General features: G+C 43.3%; 1 long non-coding RNA gene across 1 annotated transcript; it reads left to right on the forward strand.

Annotated features, from left to right (window-relative positions):
* Positions 1-282: 282 nt before the first annotated feature.
* On the forward strand, positions 283-1,878 carry LOC135228372 (uncharacterized). Its single transcript, XR_010318892.1, has 3 exons — positions 283-419; positions 1,310-1,390; positions 1,668-1,878. It is a non-coding gene; the product is annotated as an uncharacterized LOC135228372 (long non-coding RNA).
* Positions 1,879-26,752: the final 24,874 nt, after the last annotated feature.

Consider the following 26,752-nt stretch of genomic DNA (forward strand, 5'->3'; position numbering starts at 1 on the left):
GGTGAGAAGGGATGGGAGTGTGGATATTTTTGAAGGAATAGCATACAGGATTTGCTGACAGACTGAATGTAGGTGTGAGAAAAAGAGGAGTGCCCCTGAGCTTGTTTGTTTGTTTGTTTAAACTGAGCAAGGCAATGCACACAGCCCACATAACACAACCACATGCACCCACTCTGGGCAGCAGCAATTATATCAACCTAACAGAAGCTGAAGTTGGTCACCCCCTCCCCACCACTGACTCCGCCCAGCTCTGGCCTCACTACTCTGTTCTCTTCCAGAGCTATCCCTTCCTGCCCATTGTGGTTGATGGGATGCTGTTGCCAAAGACACCTGAAGAGATTATGGCAGAAAAGAAATTCAACACCGTCCCCTACATTGTTGGAATCAACAAGCAAGAGTTTGGCTGGCTTCTTCCAAAAGTGAGAAAGTGGACACATCTTAGACTCTACCCCACCACCATCTCAAGTTAGGATGAGCTCTTCATTCTCCAAGGCCCTCTTTGAGTGGAGGGTGCCGGTTGCCTTCGGCATGAGTTGACGTTTCCATGAAAATCTTCTCTGAGATGGTCAAATGGGTGGTGCTGCCCATGGGAACCCCTCCCCCAAACACTGTGTCCTTCCAATCAATGAACCCTGAAACGTCAATGCTGGGAGGGCCTGTAGAGATAATAATGGTTCATGTGGGAAAACCAAAGCCTGGAATGGGGATGGAGCTCGGGAGTTAAGAAGAGCTAAGCCCCAGGCCCAGGGCCCCCACCTAAGGCTTGGTGCTTTCATATTTTCTCTGTAAGTCTCTGCACATGCTCTTAGTAATCTAATTGGAAAGATTCAGAGAAAGCTGCTGTCTTGTGAGTTAAAATTGACTTCTAAAAGGGAAGAAGGACTTTCCCCTCAGAGGGATTTCAGAGGTTATCCCAAAGGACCAAAGCCCTAAAGGCAGGAGTCGGGGCTTCCTCAGACATCTGAGGCAGGCCTGTGTCATCTGCTCCACAGTCCTCTACTTCAACACTACCTGGCTTCAGCCTTCCCTTCTGACTCACTGAGCATTGGGGGGATTCTAGCCTGGTAAATGTCACAGTATGCTGCAAAGAATTGGGGCAGCTTCTGCAAAACATTTTTCATCCTCCTATACTCCTTGAGTTCCTGAATATAAGTCCATTTGATTCATTGATTTTGTCCAACTTATCGAAGCCCATGCTCATCAAAGCATGGCAAAGTAAGAGCCTCTTCAGTCTGTGTTGGTTTCCTTGGTTGTTTCTTTCTATTAATTCTCAATGATTCACAAGTGTGTAATCATTTTTTTTTAACAGTTGATGGGCTACCCACTCTCTGAAGGTAAACTGGACCAGAAGACAGCTGCATCGCTCTTGTGGAAGTCCTACCCCCTTGTTGTAAGAGTCCAGTGAATCAGGGGAAGTGGCTGAGACCCCAAAAGGGGAAGGAACTTGCCAAAACCATATATAGCACTTAAATGGCAGATCAAAGACTAAGACCTGAGGGTTCTGCCCCCATTTTCCTGCCTTTCCCACCTTGCTGCCCTGGATGAGAGCTGCAAAGAGCTTGATTGGTGTCCTATTAATGCAAGCTTTCCTCACTGGGTGGAGAAGCCACGTCGGCTCACCTGGGTGTGGGCAGCTGGTGGTCACTTTTCACTCTTGATCCATTCAGGCCATCCCTGAGGAACTGACTCCGGTGATCACTGAGAAGTACTTAGGTGGGACAGATGACCCTGTCAAAAAGAAAGACCTGTTCCTGGACATGCTTGGAGAGGCAGCACTTGGTGTCCCATCTGTGATTGTGGCACGTCGTCACAGGGGTGAGTGCCAGAGGCTGGACAGGAGAGGGGATGCTGTCCACCTCCAGATCCTTTGTCTGTCCTTCCCAGCCCCCGCACCCCCAGCACAGACAGATATGTTGCAACTGCCGAGAGTCCAATCTCAAAGTTCAATTCCACTTGACCTGGAGTGAGGTACTGTTCTGTTTTGGTTTCTGCCAGAAGCCAACTCTAAGAAAAGAATCTGAGTGCTAGTACTTTATGTGAGAGGTGATCCCAGAAAACACCAGTAGGAACGTGAGGAGGCGACCAAGGAGAAGAAAGGAAGCCAATCAATGATGCATTGTTCAGCAGTATCCACTGTGGACAACTGGCACTGAGAACTCTGGGAAACAAGAAGAGGACTTGCCTCGGGGTCATCCCATCTCAGCAGCAAGGAAGCTTGGGTACTTACTACAAACTCCCACTAGCCATTGGTTGTTCCCAATGGGTTTTTAATTTTCTGGCACTTTGACCTGTTGCATGAGGGGACAGAGTAGTCTCCAGTGGCCAAAGACCCCAGGCAAATAGTTATGGATGCTGGAGGTAGGTGTCAGGCTGGCATGTCCAGAAATGGAGGATATGGGTGGGAGTACTGACAGCATCTGCTCCAGGTGTTCCTTACTGGAAGTCATGATGATATGGGAGCTGGAGAGCAAATATTGGAAGGTACATCTTGGTCAGAGCTACCTGCAAACTACTTTATTAATTGATGGGGCTGGGAGAAGATTGGGAGCCAAGCATAGGGCCAGGGATGTTGTCAGGGACCAAGAAAACCAAAAGGAATGAGCAGTGGATGTGTGGGAGGAGGCAGTCTGCAGGATGTCAGTATCAGTGGCAGGATTTTGTCCATCCCATCATGTGCCTGCGACAAGCTGAGGGCCAGGGCAGGGTCTTCCATGGGATCTTCCAACCTCACCTTCCCCAAAGATGAGTAGGTGGGATGTGAGGTTAACGATGGAGGAGCTCACCTAGATAGTAGATGGATGTTTCCTCCTAGATGCCATTTTGAGGACTTCGCCTTTTCCACAAACTCCATTATCTCATTCTCCTCATGTGCAAGCTAACAAATGTTTCCTTGGTCCCTCTTTCTCTAACCCTGCTGGAAGGGTTTTTAAATTCAGGACTTTTTAAGTATGATCGAAACTACCTATAGCATGGAATAGGCTACCTAATACTGAACTACTTTGTGCCCAAGCACACCTCACAGCCATAATGTACAGGTGCTAATTACCTACCCTTTCTTCCTCTCTAGGGTCCTGATGAAACCCTTTAGCTGTGGACCACCTGGGATCAAATCTGTTTTTTTCATAAATTTGGTTTTGCCTCCTGCAACCTGTGGTGTCCCTTTCTGCATCTTCTGCTAGTCTCATCCATCCCAGGATATTATATGACATTGAGTTTAGGGGCTTTTTATTATTTCATTCCTATATTTATGTCACTTCTTAATTAAAGTCCTTCAAATAAAAAGAACTTTTTTAATGTAAAATTAATTTGTTACAATTGTAAAAAGTTTTGAAAGACAGGAACACATATAGAAGAAATGAGGTATCACTCATAGTTCTTCTGCCTGGAGACTTTGCTGTCAATGTTTTTGGTTTTTGTTTTCCTAATAATTGTTTCATGTCTTACCTATAATTAAAAGATCAATGTTACGATTTTTCTTTTAATACTATATTGTAGGCATTTCCCAATGTCATTGAAAAACATATACAACATTGGCTGCATGTGATTCCGTGGAATGAATACATTATAACTGGCTTTAACATCCCTTCTTACTGGCTACTTAGGCTGGTTGCTCCTTTTTTGATACCACAAATAACGTTATACTCATCCTTGTGTGTATAAATCTTTGACCACATCTCTAATAATTTTCTTAGGACTGCTTTTTAGAAGCGAAATTACTGGGCTGAACTGTAAGAGTATTTTAAAGCTCTTGACACTTATTGCAAAATTGCTATTCAGTGTATAAGACTGTGGATTTCTTAACTCTCTTGCACACTTGGGATACTAAGATTAAAAAATATTGTAAATTTCATAAGCCCTACCCCAACTGAAGAAAAAAAGAGAGAGAGAGAACAGCATGCTCTGTTTTAATTTGCAAATATTTGATTATCAGTCTCTGCGTCCTTTGTTCCTAATTGCTGTTACCCAAATCTGTGCCCTGCTTTCCTCTGTAGACCTGTGTTGTAATCATAGGAGTGTTATAAATCCTACACAGTAACTTTCAAAAAAAAAAAAGAATTTCTTTTGGGCAAGATACTGCTTAAAATAAGTTCTCTTGTTCACAAAAGGCCTTTCCTCTATGGCTGGGTTCTGTTTCTTTTCTAAAACTTTTGAGTGGCAGGGGCAAGGCTAAACCACCTCCTTCGGCAAATTCACCTTGGCCTTGGCCTTGAAGCACCTGTTTAACAAGTAGATTTCAGAGCCACAGAAGGACTGACTGTTCCAAACAACACTTCTCAAAGGCACAGAGGAAGTGAGGGGAAGGATTAAATGAACTCTGCTGAGTCCTCATGTTTTCAGGTTAATAGTTGCCGTCAAGTTGACTGTAACTCATGGCAACCCCAAGAGTGTCAGAGTATAACTGTGCTGTCTAGGGTTTTCAGTGGCTGATTTTTCAGAAGTAGATTCCCAGGCCTGTCTTCTCAGGTACCTCTGGTTAGACTTGAACCTCCAATCTCTCAGTTGGCAGCTGAGCACTTTAACCTTTTCTACCGCACAGAGAGAAATCCTAGTGTTGGGATGACATATATTGTTAAATCTTTTTGTGGATGATATTTAATGGTGTGAAGAAATGATTATAGTATATTCCAAAATAGCAAATATGATATTATCTCAATTATATATATATTAAAGGCATACGTGCTAAAATACCAAAAAAGGCTTCCTCTGAGTGGTGGGATTGTAAGTGATCCTTTTGTTCATTTTTCTGCATTTTGTAAATTTCTTACTATGCTTAGGGGGGAAAAGCTGTAAAATTTCTATACCAGTGGAAATGTTCAAAACTAGGGAAAATTGAAGACATCTATTAGGCTGTAGATATTCTCCAAAGGAATGGAAACTAGTCTTTTATCAATGAAATACAATAGCGTACACTGGATGTATATAGATTTTTGTGTGTATGAAGGCATCAGTAGGCAAAGGGGTTTATATGAATTGACCTAGGGCCCTGTAATGATAGTCATTTTGAATAGATTGATGTAGGAATTTCAACATTCATTCATTCATTCAACAAATACTAGGCCCAAATCCCTGCCGCACCTCAATCAACTATGCAGTCTTAAGTGAGTTAATGAGCTTTCCTGAAACTCCATTTCTGAATTGAGATGATAACCAGGGGCTTCCTGCAGGGCCACACAGCTCCCAACACACAGTTGGCACTCACAGAGCTCAGCCACTATTAATATAGTTGGTGTTGTGTACTCAGTACCCAGATGTGTGACCAAATCCCTGAACGCTCAGGGCCCCCTGGAGACCTTGGTATCATCCAGGTGCGCATCTGGTAAAATGAACAGAGCATCAATTCTTGTTTTCTCAGATGCCGGAGGCCCCACCTACATGTATGAGTTTCAGCATCGTCCAAGCTTCTCACCAGAGATGAAACCCAAGACGGTGATAGGAGATCATGGGGACGAGCTCTTCTCGGTCTTCGGGGCCCCATTTTTAAAAGGTGATGGCTCTTTGCTGGCTATGAGCTTGTAGTTAGGAGACCTGGGCTCAAGTCTCGTTTTGGTGGCCTTAAGCAATTTCCTCCTTCTTTCCTGGCCTTAGTTTCCTGAATTCACCATAATAGGGTTGAACTACATTGGGCAGTTCCCAGCCTTTCTCCTGCCTAACATGCATGATGGGGGATGTGCATTCACATGCTCTCAGCTGTGGTCACTCTCAGAATCCGGACCTGTGGCATCAATAAGACAGGTAGTGGGTCACCTGTAGGGCTAGAATGCCATCCCTACATTTCCCACTCCTAAGAGCATAACAGAATGCGAGTGAGAGTAAGGCTAGACTTGTTGTGAACTTTGAATCACTTCTTATGTGTGTGTGTCTCTCTACTTGTCTGCTCATCTATTATCTAGCATCTATTTCTCTACCATCTATCTATCTGCTATGTATCTACCATCTATTTCAACATTTATCTAAAACTCACATCTTTTAAAATTTGATCTATTTAATAACACATTATTTTAAAGAAAATCCTTCACCAATGTCTACAATACCTAACTACTATGTATTACAGATAACTTGTGACCCACCTTTTGGTTCTCTCTGACACACCAATGCCTCTGGGCATCTCCCGGTTGTATAACCCCATAGGACCATTTCAGCTCTGTTTTTTTGAGACTATCAAAATGGGGGTGGGTGAAGGAGATTGAGAAAATACCCAAGGGAGTATTTTCTCAATCTTGGAGTTGGAGCTGCTGTGAAGGCAGCTATGGGGTGTGACATTGTGATTCTGAAGGGGAAGGAGGGTCATGTGGGTACAAAAAGATAAATGCAGCCAGCTCACAGATTGACTAGAGGCCCATCACTGACTCCCAGATCAGTAATTCTCAAATCTGAAGTGCACACAAATTACCCAGGATCTTGTTAAAATGCAGATTTTCTATCAGTAGGTCTGGGATAAGGACCAACATTCTGATGCTGGTGGTCCATGAAGCATACTTTGAGTATCAAAGGCTTTTTTTCTTTTCCCTTCTCCACAGAGAGTGGCACAGAAGAGGAGGTCAAACTCAGCAACATGGTGATGAAACTGTGGGCCAACTTTGCTCGGAATGGGTGAGATTGGTGGCAGAGAGGAGCAGAGTCGGGGACAGGGGTAGCAGGGCATACCTATTTGGGAAGTTTAAGTGGTAAAGCTCTTGACTCTATGACCAAAGTACTCTAACAATGGGAGCTTTTTAAAAGGGAACAAGCTCCCTCCAGAGATGGTGAGCTCCCTGTCTTGGAGGCAAGTGAGCCTCTTGGCAGAGATGAAGCCAATGGATCCCTGCATGTTTCAGAAGGTTGCTTCAGACCACACTGTAACTTTGGGAATTTCTATTTGATTCTGTTCCCAGGGACCCCAATGGAGAGGGGCTGCCCCATTGGCCAGCATATGACCAGAAGGAAGGGTACCTGGAGATTGGCATCACCACTAAGGCAGCCCAGAAGCTGAAAGACAAGGAGGTGGCTTTCTGGACTGAGGTCCTGGCCAAGAAGGCAGCAGAGAATCCAGCGCAGACAGAGCACATTGAGCTATGAACAGAGGGCCAACTGGGTACTCTACATGGGCATTCTACAGAAGGCACTTATAGCTCAAAGAGGCTTCTTATTGTGGAGGCTGAAGAATTGTCTGGTGGGATGGAGAGTTTTGTACTGATTACCTCAAATTTGGGAATAAATGTTTTGGAGATGAAGCCAGTGTCTGTGTATTGGTCTGGAGATTAAACTTTCCTCCTTAGAGAGAATGAGGTCCCTGGATGGTGCAAATGGTTTGTGCTTGACTACTAACTGAAATGTTGACAGTTCAAACCCACCCAGCAGTGCTGCTGAAGAAAGAAGAATGGCGTGGTGATCTGCTTCCGTAAATATTACAGTCAAGAAAACCTTGTAGACCTTGGGCCTACTCTGTAACAAATGAGGTCCCCATGAGTTGGAGTCAAAGGCAATGGGTTTGTTTTGGGTTTTTTCCTTAGAGTGACTGCACCATGAGCAGGAAGGTGCTCTACTGGGGATGGCTGGGCCTCTGGGCAAGCAGGAAGCAGCAGGCTGAGTTCTGGGAGCTGCTGAGGGGGCCCTAGTTCTGCACCATCTCTCTGGGTCCTCAACAACTTCCAACAGCTGGATTTGGGATGGTCCGAGTAGAGCACCCCTCTTTTCAGTGTGGAGCTACCCATGGAGGTGGAGGTGACACAGGCTGAGTGCGTCCCTGGAGTGAGGTGGGAGGGAGAGAGAGGTGCCATGGTGACCCTGTGGCACTGCGGCATGGCCTTACTGACCATTCCACAGGCCTGTGCCACCTTCAATATGCACAGTACTCTCCCAGGCCCTCCCCAAGGCTACCTCCTCCAGCAGCTGGTCTGTAGCCTCTGTAGCCTGAACTACTTCTTGGGTGGTGACCACCTTGGAGTAAGTCCCTTAAGCATCATCCTAAAACTGCCTTAGAGGTTAGTTTTGCCTTCTGCTCAGAGGCAGAAAGCTATAAGGAGTGTCATTCTTACCCTAACTGCAGGAAAACACTGGATTTTTCTCAAAATTATAACTTTTCCTTAACATACCAAAAAGCTGGGGTTGAAATCCAAACAAACAGCCTTAAAGACAGATGACAGGCACTTTGGAGGAGAGATGGGATGTGAACACTGGCTCACCTGTGGCAGAACCCAGGGGGCAGACGGGACCACCATACAGTGAGTGAGAAGAATGAATCTACAATTTGTGATGACATGCGGAAGGCCAAGTGTATGCTAGTGTGAGAGTGTAAAACTACGGGGAGGCCAGACCCAGAATTTCTTTGGTGATTGGAGACTTGTGGTAACAAGGTGAGGAGGTGTGAGGAAAGGCAAAGTCAGCGAGACCTTGTGGAGGCCTGAATGTTGTCTGGGCAATGGGCCCAAGAGAGCTACAGCAACTGGGCCATTTTTGTCAACCTCCTGCTTTTCACCACTCTCCTGCACAGGTGTCCCCTAGCACTAAGCTGGGTATCCACCTTTATTGGCACTCAGGTCCTCTCAGCCTCTGCAGTCCCAGCTCCTGCCAAGACCCTAACAGTCGGTTTACTCAGGGTTTCTGCTCACTGTTCTCTCGCGTTCTCCTCTGTCCCCTCTCCTGTGCTCTGGCTTTCTCTGCAGTTTCAAACCTCCTGAAAGAGGTTTGGTTGGTTGTCTGAGTCACCCTCCAGTACAGATCACCACTGACCAGGGTGTGATCCCCCAGCCACTAGGCACCCTGGGGCTGAATGCCCACTGGACTGCTAGCTGTGACCAGGAAGGCAGGCCCGCAGGGTGTGAGCATAGCGACCGCCTTCTCCCCCTTCACAAGAGCCTGTGGGAAAGCAGTCTTCTGAGTGGGCACCACCCAGCTGGCAAGCATGTCCAGAGCTTCACCTGGCAAGTATAGAGGTGAGTGGCTGAAGGCAGGTGTGAACAATTAGCCCAGGATCTGCACACCTGGCCCTGTGAATTGGATGTGACATCTGAGTTCACAAACACAGAAGGTAAAAAAATGGACTTCATTTTTTTTAGAAACAATTGAATTTAATTTCCATCTGGAGCCCGCTTGTGCTGGTGACATTTCAGGATCTGTCACCCACGTCCCTGGGCTTCTATCTAAGGTGTAGGAACCCTACCAGCGCTGATTCACTGGGGTGTGTGGCAGGTGGGGGAGCAATGGGCTATCAGCATAGTCATCTGGCCCCACTGGTGTCTCCTGAGGCCTCCAGGTCCCCAACTGGCCCTCAGGTGTGGGTTTGGGATGGCTACCAGACTATGGCAGGGGCTGACAAACTTCTTCTGTAAAGGGCCAGAGATTAAATATTTTCAGCTCTGTAACTACTCAACTCTGTAGCAAGAAAGCAGCTATAGACAACATGTAAATAAATGAGTGTGATTGTGTTCCAATAAAACTTGATTTACTTGCATTGGCAGCGGGGCTAGAGTAAGCCCATGTTTCACCAGGAACTTGGAGTCCTTCTGCCCTGAGGGGGCACTCCTCCTGAATGAAATTCATGTTAGACTCTCACAGATGTGTCAGCTCGGCTGCCAGGAAAGAGCCTCCTTCCCTTGCCACAGCCCAACCTTCTTCCATCATTGAGAGAATGTGAGCAGGGGGGTGGAAGGGGCCCTTCTAGAGCTCCCACCTGGTTGTGACCATCATGCCCATAGCCCCTGTGTAATGGATAAAGCATGTCCAAGGCCAGCGTTTCCTCTCAATCTTCCAACAACCCTGGAATAGGGGGATGGTTATTTTTATTAGGTTGAGACTCAGTGAGAGGAACACTGTGTCCAAGGTCACACATCTGGCTTAGCAATTCAGGACTGCTTGGCCATCCGTCCTTGTGGCCATGGCTCCTTCATGTTCATCCGTACATTGAAACTGGGGATAAAATTGAAGCCAGGTTAGCTGGTGACCAGAGGCTTTTCCGTTAGACTATCACTTCACTTAGTCCTGGGGTCACGGCTAAGATCGGATTCATTATTGTGGCCCCCTAGCAAGTCCCTGTGTGGTACAAATGGTTACCACGCTTGGCTGCTAATTGAAAAGGATGGGGGTTAGAGTTCACACAGAGGCAACTGAGAAGAAAGCCCTGGGGATCTACCTCCAAAACATCTGCCATTGAAAACTCTACGGAGGACACTTCTCTGACACTCATGGGGTTGCCATGAGTTGGAATCACCTCAAAGGAGCTCTAACTGGTATGTAAGTGCTTGGTCATAAAGCAAGATGGATGGGCTGATAGACAGACAGACCTTTACAAGGAAGACGTGGGCATGGGCCTTCAGTGATTATATTCGTTATTTGCTTCAACCCTAATAATAGTAGTAGCTAAGGATTATGGAATATTTATTTTGTGTTCTATGCACTTTTCGTATTAATTCAAATAATCTGCACAGCAACCCTGTGAGGTGAATACTTGGTATTAACCAAGTGAAGGCTAACACAAGATCGAACCATGTTGTTGTTGGTGTTAGGTGCCGTCGAGTCGGTTCCAAATCATAGCAACCGTATTCGCAACAGAACGAAACACTGCCGGGTCCCCCGCCATCCCTACAATTGTTGTTATGCTTGAGCTCAGTGTTGCAGCCACTGTGCCAATCTACCTCGTTGAGGGTCTTCCTCTTTTCCACTGACCCTATACTCTGCCAAGCATGATGTCCTTCTCCAGGGACTCATCCCTCCTGACAACATGTCCAAAGTATGTAAGAGGCAGTCTCTCCATCCTTGCTTCTAAGGAGCATTCTGGACGCACTTCTTCCAAGGCAGACTTACTCGTTCTTTTAGCAGTCCATGGTACATTCAGTATTCTTCACCAACGCCACAATTCAAAGGTGTCAACTCTTCTTCAGTCTTCCTTAGTCATTGTCCAGCTTTCACATGCATATGATACGACTGAAAACACCATGGCTTGGGTCAGGCGCACCATAGTCATAGGTGCCATCTTTGCTCTTCAACACATTGAAGAGGTCCTTTGCAGAAGATTTACCCAATGTGATGCGTCTTTTGATTTCTTGACTGCTGCTTCCATGGCTGTTGATTGTGGATCCAAGTAAAATGAAATCCTCGACAACTTCCATCTTTTCTCCATTTATCATGATGTTGCTCATTGGTCCAGTTGTGAGGATTTTTGTTTTCTTTATGTTGAGGTGCAATCCATACTGAAGGCTGTGGTCTTTGATCTTCATTAGAAAGTGCTTCAAGTCCCCTTCACTTTCAGCAACAAAGGTTGTGTCATCTGCATAACGCAGGTTATTAATGAGTCTTCCTCCAATCCTGATGCCCCGTTCTTCTTCATAAAGTCCAGCTTCTCGTGTTACGTGTTATTTGCTCAACATAGAGATTAAATAGGTATGATGAAAGAATACAACCCTTACGCACACCTTTCCTGACTTTAAACCAATCACTATCCCCTTGTTCTGTCCAAACAAGCATAGTCAACTAGTAAGTGACAGAAAGGACAAGCTACATAATTTGCAGGGCCTGGTACAAAATTAAAATGTGGGACCCTTGTTAAAAATTACTCAGAATTTCCGGACAGCTACAGCAGAGGATTAATGCAAGTATGGGGTCTTTCTTCTGAGAGCAGGGTCCCATGTGACTGCACAGGTCACATGCCCATGCAGCTAACCCTGGTGACAGAGCTGGGACATGAATCTCCGCAATTTGACGCCAGAGCCTGCGTCCTTAAGTGCAAAGCAATCCTGCCTTTTACCTAGGAAATGGTTTTAAAATCTTTAACCTGGGCTTGACCTGATCTCTAACTTCAGACAAATCTGGTCACTTGATTTTGACCAAGGGCAACCATTCTAGCTGATGGTTCTCTGCTGCCCTCTTGTGGTTGGTATCCATATACCACAACACTTGCTCATGAAAATCAAAGACAATAGCCTTCAGTATGGATTACACCTCACGAAGCCCCTCTTGCCTAGCCTTTCTCTGCAATAATATATCCTTTGTCTCTCACGTGGGCTGGTCTCACAGACTCCCGCCTGGCCTGCCTGTCACCTTCCTCATCCTACAGGGCCAGAGGGATCCACCTGAACGGCCACAATTTTCCTCACCTCTCTATATCCATGCCCTTTGCCATGTGACTTTGTGGCTCCACTCATTCAGTCTGGGCTGGTCTCCTAACTCGCTTAAAGAATAAAATGAGGCAGGAGTGACAGTGTTCCAGTTCCCAGCCCAGGCCTCAAAAAGCCTTGTACATCCTCACGCATTCTCTTTAAAACATGTGATCGCTGTGTGAACTGTCCCAGGCTGGTCTGCTGGATACTGAGACACCACATGGAGGGGAGCCACCCCAGTGAGGCTGTCCAGAACCAGCCAGCCCCTGCTGACCCACCAGCTGACTACAGAGCCATGAGGGAGCCCAGTGGAGATCATCTGAGCCTGATTCCGAAGAGCAGAACTTCGTGTGTGGCCCACAGATTCATGAGCTAAATACCTAGTGGTTGTTTTAAGCTTTGGGGTAATTTGTTACCCACCAATCACTCACTGATACACCATCTAACACCCACGAATACACTTCGCCAATCTGAAACTCTTCAATGGCTCCCTATTACCCTCCGGAAAAAGTTCCACTGCCTTATCCCAGCACAGCGGCCCCTCATTTTCTGGATTTTGCTCTTCTCCAGCTCCTCCACTTGCACCTTGCACAGTTTTGCAGACCCTCGTACTCCATGTGCTGCTTCAGGCCTCTGTGCTGTCCCTTTTGCTAGTCTCATGTTCTGGAATTTCCTTCAAGGCTCAGCTCAAGTGTCTCCTATTTGGGGGAACCCTCTCTGATCTCTGTAGATGGGATCCAGGGCCTGATTTCCCTGCCAGGTTGTGAGATGGGCCTTGATTCACTCGTCTCTGTAAGCCCACCCATTCACGGAGCACCTCACCCCACCAACCACTGAGCACCCTCCCAACCATCCACTGAGCACCCCACCCCACCCATCCACTGAGAACCCTACTGTGTGCTAAACACTTGTCTAAGCACTGGGGGCACACATACGAGTACTTTGTAGTTGCTGCCTCTTGTCCCAAAACTTACTTGTCCCTTAAAAGATCATCTGCATAAATGCTGACAAGTGCAATGATGGGGGTAGGTCAAGAAAGGCTTTTTTTAGGAGGTGACACCTTCAGAGACATAGTGGAGGTAGCCAGTTTCAGAAAGATGGAGAAAGACGAGGGTGCGGCCCAGGGCATAGGGGCGTGCTGGAGAACTGCAGCTAGTCTAGCGCGGTTGGAGCAGGGAGGTAGGGTGGGATGAGGAGAGGAAGGCTGAGAACCTTGGATTTAGCTTGAAGCTAATGGGGAGTCACTAAAAGGGTTTTAAATGAGCGTTCAGTAGGTGCTTAATAAATGTTTCTTTATCAGTACATTATCTGCTTCCCCCTTGAAAATTTGAGTTACCTGAGGAGAGGTTATTCATTGTTTATATTCTCTAGTTCCTTCTTGGTACGTAGTAGGACTGGGTATGATGCTGACGAATGAATCCCTCCAAGAAATACAATAAAAAAACAAGTGGATCTTTTCATCTAGACCAGGACCACTTTTCACTCCTCTGGCTTAGGGAGGTGTTGAGGCTCTAAGAAGGGTCCAGAGAACAAAGGTCCTCCATCCTCTCTTCCCTCAGCCCCTGCTTAGCAGCAGAAGTCTGTGTTGGTGCCACCTGGTGGCCACAGTGCCCACGTTATATTTTAATCAGCTTCCTTCATTGCGAAGGTGCCTTATCAGCCAGGGAAGTGGAGAGGGAACCTGGGGTGGGCAGAACGCATTACTCAGCAGACACGTTCACTTGCCAGCTCAGAGATGCCTCTATGAATGCTGACCCCAAGGCTGTCTGCCTTCAGCCTGCAAGACCTGAGGCTTGAGTCCACATAACTTGGGCTCAAGAGAAATTTTATTCTAGACCACAGGATGGAATCCAGGGTGAGGAAGCCACAGAAAGGAAGCAATGGCCCGTGTCGAACCAATATTCTTCTCACCCTCTTCCTAACAGCATTGTATCCTGACAAAAATGTCTCACCTCCCCAGACAACCTGACATGAACTTAGGAGAGACCTGGGGATGGCTCTTGCTGGGGAGCAGGCAGTAAGCAGCAGGCAGGTGCCTATTGCAGGACCTTCAAGTCCACAACAGGCCTACTGTGGCCAGAGGCTTGGGCTTATTCAGACCTCTGCTTCTGACTCTGATCTGCCCATCCGAGATTGTGACTCTCGAGCTACAGAGGAGATAGACTGAGGCTGCCCAGGTGGAGGCTGCCGCACTCAACAGCCATTCTCTGCTGCTGAGACAATGGATACTCAGCTTCGGAGTGTGTCCAGGCCAAATCCTTGGTGGGGCCTTCTCTGGGGACAGGGGTGTCTTTCCTGGTTTCCTGTAGCCCACCCCTTCCTCTCATGCCCTGATAGTCTGACCCAGCTCAGCCCTCCCAACACCTGGGGCCAACAAAGCTTTTAGCTGATAAGCAGATCCCCAGAGTCCTGTTAGTTACTAGCTCTTTGAGGACTTGTCTAGCCACTATGTAGTTGTCTCCCCACCCCCTCTGGTTCACAGCTGAGGTCACACAGAGCATCTCCTTTGACAGCAGTCCATGTGGGCTAACAGTGAAGGGTTTTCAGGACAACTGGGTCCTCAGGTGGTTGGATGTTGCCTGGCACAGAAAATTAAGTGGAACAAAGAAACTGTCAGCACCAAACACACACACACAAATACATCAAAATGACAGCACTATAATCATAAAAATACCCATTAATAATTACACTGAATGTAAATGGACTAAATGCAACAATAAAGAGACAGAGAGTGGCAGAATGCATAAAAAACACAATCAGTCCATATGTTGCCTACAAGAGACATGCCTTAGACTTAAAGACACAAACTAAACCTCAAATGATGGAAGAAAATATATCAAGCAAAGAACAACCAAAAAAGAGCAGGAGTGGCAATATTAATCCCTGACAAAATATACTTGAAAGCAAAATCCACCACAAAAGAAAAGGAAAGACACTATATAATGATTAAAGTATCGGTATGGCAGGAAGACATAACCAGAGTAAATATATACACACCCAATGACAGGGCTCCAAAATACATAAAACATATCCTAACAGCATTGAAAAGAGAAATAGATAGCTCCACAATAATAGTAGGAGACCTCAATATACCACTTTCGGTGAAGGACAGAACATCTAGAAAGAAACTCAATAAAGACATGGAAGATCTAAATGCCACAGTCAAGCAACTTGACCTCATAGATATATACAGAACACTCCACCCAACAGCAGCCAAGTACACATTCTTTTCCCACACACATGGAACATTCTCCAGAAGAGACCACATTTTAGACCACAAAGCAAGCCTTAACAGAATCCAAAACATCAAAATATTACAAAGCATCTTTTCTGACCTTAAAACTATAAAAGTAGAAATCGGTAACAGAAACACCAAGGAAAGAAGTCAAATACATGGAAGCTTAAAAACACTTTACTCAAAAACCTCTGGGTTATAGAAGAAATCAAGGACGGAATAAAGAAATTCATAGACTCAAGTGAGAAAGAAAGCACGTTCTGGCAGAACTTTTGGGAGACAGCAAAACCAGAGCTCAGAGGTCAATTTATAGCAATAAATGCACTCATTCGAAAGGAGAAAGGACCAACATCAAAAATTAACCCTACAGCTCAAAGAAATAAGGAACAGCAAAGAAGCTGAAGGCACCAGAAGAAAAGAAATAATAGGGTTTAGAGCAGAAATAAATGAAATAGAGAAAAGAAAAACAGTTGGGTCAACAAGACCAAAAGTTGATTCTTTGAAAAGATCAACAAAGTCAACAAAACACTGGTCAAACTGACAAAAGAAAATCATGAGAGGAAGGAAATAACTTCAATATGATATGAGATGAGCGGTATCACAACAGACGCAACTGAAATAAAAGGATCGTAGCAGAATACTATGAAAAATTACGCTTCAACAAATATGAAAACCTAGAGGAAATGGAAAAATTTGTAGAAACACTTTATCTACCTAAACTAACATGAAACAAGGTAGAAAAATGAAATTAACCCATAACAAAAGAACAGATGGAAGAGGTAATTAGATTAAAAAAACTCCCAACAAAAAAGACCCTGGCCCTGAGAGCTTCACTGGAGAATTCAACCAAATTTTCAGAGAAGAGTTAGCACTAGCACTACTAAAGGTATTTCAGAGCATAGAAAAAGAAGGAATACTCCCAAACTCATTCTTTGAAGCCAGCATAACCCTGATACGAAGTTATGTAAAGACACCAGAAAAAAAGAAAATTACAGACCAATGTCCCTCAGGAACATAGACACAGAAATCCTCAACAAAATTCTAGGCAGTAGAATTTAACAGCATATCAAAAAAAAATAATTCATCCTCACCAACTGGGATTCATCCCAGCTATGCAGGGAGGTTTCAACATTAGAAAATCATTCAATGTAACCCATCACATAAATAAAACAAAAGATAAGAACCACAGGATCTTATCAATTGATGCAGAAAAGGCATTTGACTAAGTCCAACACCCATTGCTGATAAAAACTCTCAGCAAAATAGGAATAGAAGGGAAATTTCTTGACATAATAAAGGGCATTTACATAAAGCCAACAGCCAACATCACCCTAAATGGAGAGAGACTGAAAGCATTCCTCCTAAGGATGGAAACCAGACAAGGATGCCCTTTATCACCACTCTTATTCAACATTGTGCTGAAGGTCCTAGTCAGAGCGATAAGGCAAGAAAAAGGAACAAAGGCATCCAAATTGGTAAGGAAGAAGTAAAAGTATCCCTATTCCCAGATTATACAATCTTATGCCTAGAAAACCCCAAAGATTCCACAAGGAAACTACTGGAACTAAGAGAGGATTTCACCAAAGTATTAGGATACAAGATAACCATACAAAAATCAGTTGGGTTCCTCTACACTAATGAAGACAACTTTGAAAAGCAAATCAATAACATGTACAATATCCCCAACATAATAAAGTACTTATGAACAAGTCTAACCTGACACATAAAAGACCTATACAAAGAAAAAAAAAACTACAAAACATTACTGCAAGAAAACAAAAGAGGCCTACATAAGTGGAAAGACATACCATGCTCATGGATAGGAAGACTCAACATTGTGAAAATGTCAGTTCTATCCAAAGCGATCTACAGATACAATGCAATCCAGACCCAAATTCCACGGCATTTTTTAACAACATAGAGAAACAAATCACCTACTTCATATGGAAAGAGAAGAGTCCTCGGATAAGTAAAGCATTAGTAAAGAAGAACAAAGTGGGAGGCCTCACACTACCTGATTTCGGAAACTATTATACTGCCAAGGTAGTCAAAACAACCTGGTACTGGTCCAACAACACATACATAGACCAATGGAACAGATTTGAGAACCCAGATGTACCAGATCACCTATGAGCAGCTGATATTTGACAAAGGCCAGATGTCCATTAAATGGGGAAAAGACAGTCTCTTTAACAAATGGTGCTGGCATAACTGCATATCCATCTGCAAAAAATTGAAACAGGATCCATATCTCACACCATACACAAAAACCCACTCAAAATGGATCAGAGACCTAAATATAAAATCTAAAATGATAAAGATCATGGAAGAAAAAATAGGGACAATGCTAGAAGCATTGGCATAAATGTATACAAACCATAGGTAACAATGCACAAACACCAGAAGAGAAACTAGATAATTGGGAACTCCTAAAAATCAAACATTTATGCTCATCAAAAGACTTCATTAAAAGAGTAAAAAGAGAAACTACGGACTGGGACAAAATGTTTGGGGTCTAATCTCTAAAATCTACAAGAAAATGCAACATCTCGACAACAAAAAGACAAATAATCCAATTAAAAACTAAGCAGACACTTCACCAAAGAAGACATTCAGGTAGCTAACAGACATTTGAACAAATGCTCACAATCATGAGCCATTAGAGAAATGCAAATCAAAACTACAATGAGATAGAGCCAGGGGCCAAGATGGCTGACTAGGTAGAAGCTACCTCGGAACCTTCTTGCAACAAAGACTTGGAAAAACAAGTGAATTGATCACGTACATGACAATCTATGAACCCTGACCATCAAACACAGATCTAAAGAGTTGACCTGAGTGACAGAGATGAGAATGAACAACTATGGAGAAGCAGCGACTGTTTTCGGAGCCTGGAGCCAGCATCCCAGTCAGGAGACTTTGGCGCCAGACTTTGGACTGGGCGAAAGGGAGCTGAGCACGGCATCCTGAGATGGCACAAACACGGGGCGCAGCCCTAGCCCCCTGAACTGACCTCGGAGGAAGCACAGCCAGTGCATGCAGACAGCACAATGACACGGCTGACAGGAAGAGAAGTCACCGGTAGGAAGCTACTGGTTTTGGAGCCAGGAGTGCGGCATCCCAGCCAGGGAACCTTGGCGCTGGGCTTTGGATTGGGAGTGGAGGAACTAACCGTGGCTTCTGAGACAGCACAAGCATGGCACGCAGGCCTGACCCTCGGGGGCAATCTGCACCCAGGAAGCACACACAGTCGACGCGCCCCTTGGGAATCTCAGATAAAACAGTCATCTGAAGCAAGATAAGTAACTTTGTCTATATTCCGGGGTGCTACTCTCTCCTATTTATCTGAACCCTCCCCTCGCCTTCCCAGGCAGCTTCATTAACATTGAAATTTCCTGAGCCAGAGGGTGAACTGCACTGTGGTTTTTCTTTCTTTGGTCTTTTCCTAACCCATTTTCCTGGCCTGAGAGAAGCAGCTACAAAAAACCCAGGGACCAAACATCTTTCCCTAATAGGAATAAAAACACAGAACCAGTTCCAGCCAAGCATATGTGATCCACAGTCTTGGGCTTTCATCCCTACAGGGAACAAGGTGGCTATTATAATGCAAAGGCATTCCTGATAGGGATCTGACTGTAATTGTTTTAGCAGATTACTGGAAAGACAAGTTTCCCAGGTCTGATATCTCTGCATATTCAACAGAGCCCTCACTGACCCACAACAGGGAACTGAGGGCTGAAGCTCCCCCCAGACCACCTACTCTCTTGCCTTAGGGGTCTAAGGAGGGTGACACCTACCAATCTGTAGAGGTACCTGCATTGGGGGCCTAAGGTGCAGCTGCAGAGCCCACCCACCAAGGTGCTTGATGAATAGAGACACAGTTACCCCATTGACACCTGGGGGAAGCCTGTCAGCATCCTGTCCCCCCTGGAGTGGACCCCCTGCCGCTACTAGAATCTGGTGCTCACAACTATCACCACTACTTCTGTAGGTGGATAGGTGACAGTCTGCACCACACACTTGATGACCCAAAATCAGATTCTACTCAATAGTGAATGGACTCAGGCTTATATAACTGGTAACAGCTCAAACCAGCAGGTAATAGGACATAAGTGATTCAAGGGCTACAACAATCAAGACAGCACAATCTAGTAGCCCATCTACGTATATTGAAAGAAAACAAAACAAGATAAGACTCAGTGAGCAAATATAGAATAAATCGCTACAACATCTTAGTGATGGCTCGGAGACAGCAGTCAATATCAAACCACATAAAGAAGCACACCATGATTGCTTCTACAACTCCCCAAATTAAAGAATCAAAATCTTTCCCAAATGAAGATACAATCCTGGAATTGCCAGATACAGATTATAAAAAACTAATTTACAGAATGCTTGAAGACATCGGGGATGAGCTCAGAAATGAAATAGGGCAATGTACAGAAAAAGCCAAGGAACACACTGATAAAGCAGTTGAAGGACTCAAAAAGATTATTCAAGAACATAGTGGAAAAATTAATAAGTTGCAAGAATCCATAGAGAGACAGCATTCAGAAATCCAAAAGATTAACGTTAAAATTACAGAATTAGACAATGCAATAGGAAGTCAGAAAAGCAGACTCGAGCAGTTAGAATGCAGAGTGGGAGATCTGGAGGACCAGGGAATTGACATCAATATAGCTGAAAAAAAATCAGATAAAAGAATTTAAAAAAATGAAGAATCCCTAAGAATCAGGTGGGATTCTATCAAGAAGAACAACTTGCAAGTAATTGGAGTCCCAGAACAGGGAGGGATATCAGAAAACAAGGAGAGAACAGTTGAAGATCTGTTGGCAGAAAACTTCCCTGACATCATGAAAGACCAAAGGATATCTATCCAAGATGCTCATTGAACCCGTTTTACGATTGATCCAAAAAGAAAATCACCAAGACATATTCTCATCAAACTTGCCAAAACCAAAGATAAAGAGAAAATTTTAAAAGCAGCCAGGGATAAAGGAAAGGTCTCCTACAAAGGAGAATCAATAAGAATAAGTTCAGGCTACTCAGCAGAAACCATGCAGGCAACAAGGCAATAGGATGACATATACAGAGCACTAAAGGTGAAAAACTGCCAGCCAAGGATCATATATCCAGCAAAACTCTCTCTGAAGCATGAAGGCGAAATTAAGACATTTACAGATAAACACAAGCTTAGAGAATTTGCAAAAACCAAACCAAAGCTACAAGAAATACTAAAGGAAATTGTTTGGTCAGAAAACCAATAATATCAGATACCAACACAACACAAGTTCACAGAACAGAGCATCCTGATATCAACTCAAATAGGGAAATCACAAAAACAAATTCAGATTAATTAAAAAAATGCTCAAAACAGGGAATCACTGAAGTCAGTATGTAAAAGATCGCAATAATCAAAAAGAGGGACTAAATACAGGTGGCATAGAACTGCCATATGGAGAGGGATACAAGGCGATATAGGACAATACAAGTTAGGTTTTTACTTAGAAAAATAGGGTTAAATATTAAGGTAACCACAAACAGGTATAACAACTCCATAACTCAAAATAAAAACCAAGAAAAACATAACGACTCAGCAAACATAAAGTCAACTACTATGAAAGTGAGTAACACACAATCTACAAAGAAAAACGTCTCAGCACAAAAAAGTAAGTGGAAAGATGAAATTGTCAACAACACACATAAAAAGGCATCAAAATGACAACACTAAACACATGCTTATCTATAATTACGCTGAATGTAAATGCACTAAAGGCACCAATAAAGAGACAGAGAATCTCACACTGGATAAAGAAACACGATCTGTCTATATGCTGCCTACCAGAGACACACCTTAGGCTTAGAGACACAAACAAAGTAAAACTCAAAGGATGGAAAAAAATATAACAAGCAAACAATAAGCAAAAAAGAGCAGGAGTAGCAATATTAATTTCTGACAAAATAGACTTTAAAGTTAAATCCACCACAAAGGATAAAGAAGGACACTACATAATGATTAAAGGGACAATTGACCAGGAAGATATAAGCATATTAAATATTTACACACCCAATGACAGGGCTGCAAGATCCATAAAACAAACTTTAACAGAGTTGAAAAGTGAGATAGACACCTCCACAATTAGAGTAGGAGACTTCAACACACCACTTTCGGAGAAGGACAGGACATCCAGTAAGAAGCTCAGTAGAGAGAGACACGGAAGACATAATTGCTACAATCAACCAACTTGACCTCATTGACTTATACAGAACACTCCACCCAACAGCTGCAAAGTATACTTTTTTTTCTAGCGCACATGGAACATTCTCTAGAATAGTCCACATAAAAAATGTTAGCTCATAAAACAAACCTTTGCAGAATCCAAAACATCGAAATATTACAAAGCATCTTCTCAGACAACAAGGCCATAAAAGTGGAAATCAAAAACAGAAAAATCAGGGAAAAGAAATCAAATACTTGGAAACTGAACAATACCCTGCTGGAAAAAGATTGGGTTCTAGAAGACATTAAGGAGGGAATAAAGAAATTCATAGAATACAACGAGAATGAAAACACTTCCTATCAAAACCTCTGGGACACAGCAAGAGCAGTGCTCAGAGGTCAATTTATATCGATAAATGCACACATATAAAATGAAGAAAGAGCCAAAATCTGAGAACCGTCCCTACAACTTGAACAAATAGAAGCGAGCAACAAAAGAATCCATCAGGCACCAGAAGAAAACAAATAATAAAAATGAGAGCTGAACTAAATAAATTAGAGAATGGAAAAACAATTGAAAGAATTAACAAAGCCAAAAGCTGGTCCTTTGAAAAAATTAACAAAATTGATAAACCATTGGCTAGACTGACTAAAGAAATACAGGAAAGGAAACAAATCACCTGAATAAGAAACGAGATGGGCCACATCACAACACACCCAACTGAAATTTGAAAGAATCATATCAGATTATTACGAAAAATTGTACTCTAACAAATTTGCAAACCTAGAAGAAATGGATGAATTCCTAGAAAAACACTACCTACCTAAACTAACACAATCAGAAGTAGAACAACTAAATAGACCCATAACAAAAAAGGAGATTGAAAGGGTAAACAAAAAACTCCCAACAAAAAAAAAACCCTGGCCCAGATGGCTTTACTGCAGAGTTCTACCAAACTTTCAGAGAAGAGTTAACACCACTACTACTAAAGGTATTTCAAAGCATAGAAAATGATGGAATACTGCCTAACTCATTCTATGAAGCCACCATATCCCTGATACCAAAACCAGGTAAAGACATCACAAAAAAAGAAAATTACAGACCTATATCCCTCATGAACAGAGATGCAAAAATCCTCCTGAAAATTCTAGCCAATAGAATTCAACAACATATCAAAAAAATAATGCACCACGACCAAGTGGGATTTATACCAAGTATGCAAGGCTGGTTTAATATTAGAAAAACCATTAACGTAATCCACCATAGAAATAAAACAAAAAAGACACAAACCACATGATCTTATCAATTGATGCAGAAAAGGCATTTGACAAAGTCCAACACCCGTTTACGATAAAAACTCTCAGCAAAATAGGAATTGAAGGAAAATTCCTCAACATAATAAAGGGCATCTATACAAAGCCACCAGCCAACATCACTCTAATGGAGAGAGCCTGAAAGCATTTGCCTTGAGAACGGAAACCAGACAAAGATGCCCTTTATCACCGCTCTTATTCAACATTGTGCTAGAGATCCTAGCCAGAGCACTTAGGCTAGGCAAAGAAATAAAGGGCATCCGGATTGGCAAGGAGGAAGTAAAATTATCTCTATTTGCAGATGACATGATCTTATACACAGAAAACCCTAAGGAGTCCTCCACAAAACTAATGAAACTAATAGAAGAGTTTGGCAGAGTCTCAGGTTATAAGATAAACATACAAAAATCACTTGGATTCCTCTACATTAACAAAAAGAACATCAAAGAGGAAATATCCAATTCAATACCATTCACAGTAGCCCCCAAGAAGATAAAATACTTAGGAATAAATCTTACCAAAGATGTAAAAGACCTATATAAAGAAAACTACAAAGTACACTACAAGAAACTAAAAAGGACCTACTTAAGTGGAAAAACATACCTTGCTCATGGATAGGAAGACTTAACATAGTAAAAATGTCAATTCTACCAAAAGCCATCTATACATACAATGCACTTCCGATCCAAATTCCAACGACATTTTTTAATGTGATGGAGAAACAAATCACCAACTTCATATGGAAGGGGAAGAAGCCTCAGATAAGTAAAGCATTACTGAAAAAGAAGAAGAAAGTGGGAGGCCTCACTCTACCTGATTTTACAACCTATTATACAGCCACAGTAGTCAAAACAGCCTGGTACTGGTACGACAACAGGCACATAGACCAATGGAACAGGATTGAGAACCCAGATATAAATCCATCCACATATGAGCAGCTGATACTTGACAGAGGCCCAGTGTCAGTTAATTGGGGAAAAGATAGTCTTTTTAACAAATGGTGCTGGCATAACTGGATATCCATGTGCAAAAAAGTGAAACAGAACCCATACCTCACACCATGCACAAACACTAACTCCAAGTGGATCAAAGACCTAAACATAAAGACCAAAGCGATAAAGATCATGGAAGAAAAAATAGGGACAACATTAGGAGCCCTAATACAAGGCATAAACAGAATACAAAACATTACCAAAAATGATGAAGAGAAACCAGATAACTGGGAGCTCCTAAAAATCAAACACCTATGCTTATCTAAAGACTTCACCAAAAGAGTAAAAAGACCACCTACAGATTGGGAAAGAATTTTCAGCTATGACACATCCGACCAGTGCCTGATCTCTCAAATCTGTATGATTCTGTTAAAACTCAACCACCAAAAGACAAACAACCCAATTAAAAAGTAGGCAAAGGATATGAACACGTACTTCCTAAAGAAGATATTCAGGCGGCTAACAGATACACGAGAAAATGCTCTCGATCATTAGCCATTACAGAAATGCAAATTAAAACTACGATGAGATTCCATCTCACTCCAACAAGGCTGGCATTAATCCAAAAAACACAAAATAATAAATGTTGGAGAGGCTGCAGAGAGATTGGAACTCTTAGACACTGCTGGTGGGAATGTAAAATGGTACAACCACTGCCGAAATCTATCTGGCGTTTCCTTAGAAAGTTAGAAATAGAACTACCATACAACCCAGAAATCCCACTCCTCGGAATATACCCTAGAGAAATAAGAGTCTTCACACTAACAGATATATGCACACCCATGTATATTGCTGCTCTGTTTACAATAGCAAAAAGCTGGAAGCAACCAAGGTGTCCATCAACGGATGAATGTTTAAATAAATTGTGGTATATTCACACAATGGAATACTACGCATTGATAAAGAACAGTGAGGAATCTGTGAAACATTTTATAACATGGAGGAACCTGGAAGGCATTATGCTGAGTGAAATTAGTCAGAGGCAAAAGGACAAATATTGTATTAGACCACTATTATAAGATCTTGAGAAATAGTATAAACTGAGAAGAACACATACTTTTCTGGTTACGAGGCGGGGGGAGGGAGGGAGGGTGGGAGAGGCTTATTTACTGATTAGGGAGTAGATAAGAACTACTTTAGGTGAAGGAAAGGACAACACTCAATACACGGAAGGTCAGCTCAACTGGACTGGACCAAAAGCAAAGAAGTTTCCGGGGTAAACTGAATGCTTCAAGGGTCAGCGGAGCAAGGGCGGGGGTTTGGCGACTATGGCTTCGGGGGACATCTAAGTCAATTGGCAAAATAATTCTATTATGAAAACATTCTGCATCCCACTTTGAAATGTGGCGTCTGGGGTCTTAAATGCTAACAAGCGGCCATCTAAGATGCATCAGTTGGTCTCTACCCACCTGGATCAAAGGAGAATGAAGAACACCAAGGTCACACGATAACTATGAGCCCAAGAGACAGAAAGGGCCACATGAACCAGAGACTTACATCATCCTGAGACCAGAAGAACTAGTTGGTGCCCGGCCACAACCGATGACTGCCCTGACAGGGAGCACAACAGAGAACCCCCGAGGGAGCAGGAGATCAGTGGGATGGAGACCCCAAATTCTCATAAAAAGACCAGACTTAGTGGTCTGACTGAGGCTAGAGGAATCCCGGCCGTCATGGTCCCCAAACCTTCTGTTGGCCCAGGACAGGAACCATTCCCAAAGACAAATCATCAGACATGGAAGGGACTGAACAATGGGTTGGAGAGAGATGCTGATGAAGAGTGAACTACTTGTATCAGGTGGACACTTGAGACTGTGTTGGCATCTCTTGTCTGGAGGGGAGATAGGAGGGTAGAGAGGGTTAAAAACTGACAAAATTCTCACAAAAGGAGAGACTGGTAGGGCTGACTCATTAGGGGGAGAGTAAGTGGGAGTATGGAGTAAGGTATATATAAGCTTATATGTGACAGACTGACTTGATTTGTAAACGTTTACTTAGAGCTCAATAAAAATTATTAAAAAAAAAAACTACAATGGGATAACATCTCAACCCAACAAGGCTGGCACTAATCCAAAACACAAAACAATAAATGTTGGAGAGGTTGTGGAGAGATTGGAACACTTATGCACTCCTGGTGGGAATGCAAAATGGTACAACCTCTTTGGAAAATGATTTGGCACTTCCTTAAAAAGCTTTTTTTAAAAAGCTAGAAATAGAAATATCATACTATCCAGGAATCCCTAGAATATACCCCCAGAGAAATAAGAGCTGTCACACCAATAGACATATGCACACCCACATTCACTGCAACATTGTTCACAACAGCAAAAAGACAGGAACAACCTAGCTGCCCATCGACGAATGAATGGATAAACAAGTTATGGTACATACACAAAATGGAATACCATACAACGATAAAGAGCAACGATGAATCCTCGAAACATCTCACAGCATGGATGAGTCTGGAGGGCATTGTGCTGAGTGAAATTAGACAGTTACAAAAGGACAAATATTGTATGCGAGCACTATCATAAGAACACAAGAAAACTTTTAAACACAGAGAAAAGAATTATTTGATGGTTACAAGGGTGGGGAGGGAAGGGGAGGAGAATTCACTAACAAGACAGTAGGCAAAGATCAACTTCGGTGAAGAGAAGGACACCACAGAGCAAAAGCTAAGCGGTTTCCTGGACACATCCAAACACTTCGAAGAGCAGAGTAGCTGGGCCTGGAGTCTGGGGACCATGGTTTCAGGGCACATCTAGGTCAATTGGCATAACAAACTTTATTAAGAAAATGTTCCACATTCCATTTTGGTGAGTGGCGTCTGGAGTCTTAAAAGCTTGCAAATGGCCATCTAAGATGCATCAAATCGTCCCATCCCACTTGGAGCAAAGGAGAATGAAGAAAACCAAAGACA

Source organism: Loxodonta africana, chromosome 21 (assembly GCF_030014295.1).
Source record: "Loxodonta africana isolate mLoxAfr1 chromosome 21, mLoxAfr1.hap2, whole genome shotgun sequence".
Lineage (NCBI taxonomy): Eukaryota > Metazoa > Chordata > Mammalia > Proboscidea > Elephantidae > Loxodonta > Loxodonta africana.